Here is a 1,783-nt window from a genome sequence, read left to right as displayed (position 1 = left end):
GGGTAGTCAAAGGAATGGAATAATAAAGTAAGGAAGGGTAGTAGTAAGAGTCAGTATACATATAGTCTATAGACAGCACCTCTGAGGGACAGAAGTCCTGAGTTCTAGTACAGAAGGGTGTAGAACCCTCAGAACTGAAGGTACAGGAGTAGAGAATTGTAACAGTCTGTTAGGGAATTGATACTAATATTGTCATAAATAGTACCTCTAAAATGTATCCAGAAAGGGGAATACTGAATACTTTACAAACTACTATTTTATGGCCTTTTTCATGATAACAAAGAATACAGAGCTTAATATAAGTGCTCATTATTAATAATCAGTACTATTTTTGTATCTGAGGCAGGAACAAGGGATTACAGTAGTGCTTCCAGGTTAACAAAGTAGCAAGGTAGTACTCAAGTTACTACTCCACAAACCCTAAACTCCCAGGCTGTTAGAGTACACAGTCTGTTCAATATTGTCCTATACACTCATCAATTCATTATACAAGTATGTAACAGAAATTGGAGGATACAAGGTTATAACTTTACTCTCTAGAACAAGAACTTACTTTGTAAAAGGTGTATACAACAAAAGTTTTCACAGTGTCTCACTTTGTATATGTAAGGCATATGTTTTTGACTGGATTACACTCAATTTGCTTATCATCTAGAAAACTAGTTTACTGAAAGCCCTTTGATTTGAGGGTGGATGTGAATCAAAACAGGAATGCAAGTTCACAAAAGAACTTTACTAAAGAATAGGGCTTGGTACTGTACTGTATACAGATACAGGCTGTATAATACAACCCTTATACAGATATGGCTTGTATAATACAGTACTGTATTTCTGAACCTAAAAACCTATACAGATACAGTACAGCTGTATACAGAACATATACACCATATACAGATACAGTATAGTTGCTACATTTACCAAGGTGTAGCATGAAATGTAAGGGGCTACATTATTGTGATATTACCTCTTTAGTATAGAAATATTGAATTCTACCTATATTATGCCTTAATCTACATGAAATGTATAAAATTTGACTTATTAACATTTTGTTATGTAATTTAGTCTGTGATATTTGTCATAAAGTCGAGTCATGTGATGTACCTATATATTGGAATATATATCAGATTGTACATACTTTTACAATAATAGTGCTGAATATATTAGTAAATACTAGTATAAGTGTCTGAACATTGAATACTACTTATTAGAGCTTCAGTATTATGTTTAGAGCAGGAGTTTCTTTCATTTAGTAGCTGTATATTGTATACAGGTGTATACAGTCTGTATTATACAGACTATATACAGTTACAGCCTGTAAAATACATACTGTATTTTTGAGTCAAATTTTTTATATGGATACAGTACAGTACTGTATACAAAAATGCTGTATCTGTATAATACAGTACAGGACTGAGCCCTACTAAGGAAAGGGGTGCAGACTTAGTCTATGATCAGACTAGTAAATGTGTCTTAGTAATGTTCCTAACTCCCAACCCAGCATACATAAATAGTATAATAAATAGTATAATAAATAGTATAATAAATGGTATAAATGGTATAAAAGACAGTGAGTTTACATGCAGAAACTCACAGAACTCAACATACTTCCCACATAGACCAGTACACAGAGCTTGTCATTCTAGACTTCCTGTCATTCACTCCCTTTCCCTGGGATGGAAGCAACCCTTATTACTTGTATGACAAGAGAGAATCAACAAAATGGATGCTCAAATATGGAGTCTTTTCTGACCACAGACATGATTGACTGGATGTCCTGAATATC

This window comes from Fomitiporia mediterranea (genome assembly GCF_000271605.1).
Source record: "Fomitiporia mediterranea MF3/22 unplaced genomic scaffold FOMMEscaffold_5, whole genome shotgun sequence".
In the NCBI taxonomy this organism is placed as follows: domain Eukaryota; kingdom Fungi; phylum Basidiomycota; class Agaricomycetes; order Hymenochaetales; family Hymenochaetaceae; genus Fomitiporia; species Fomitiporia mediterranea.
The sequence above is the reverse complement of the archived record's forward strand: the minus strand, read 5'-3'. Positions refer to the sequence as shown.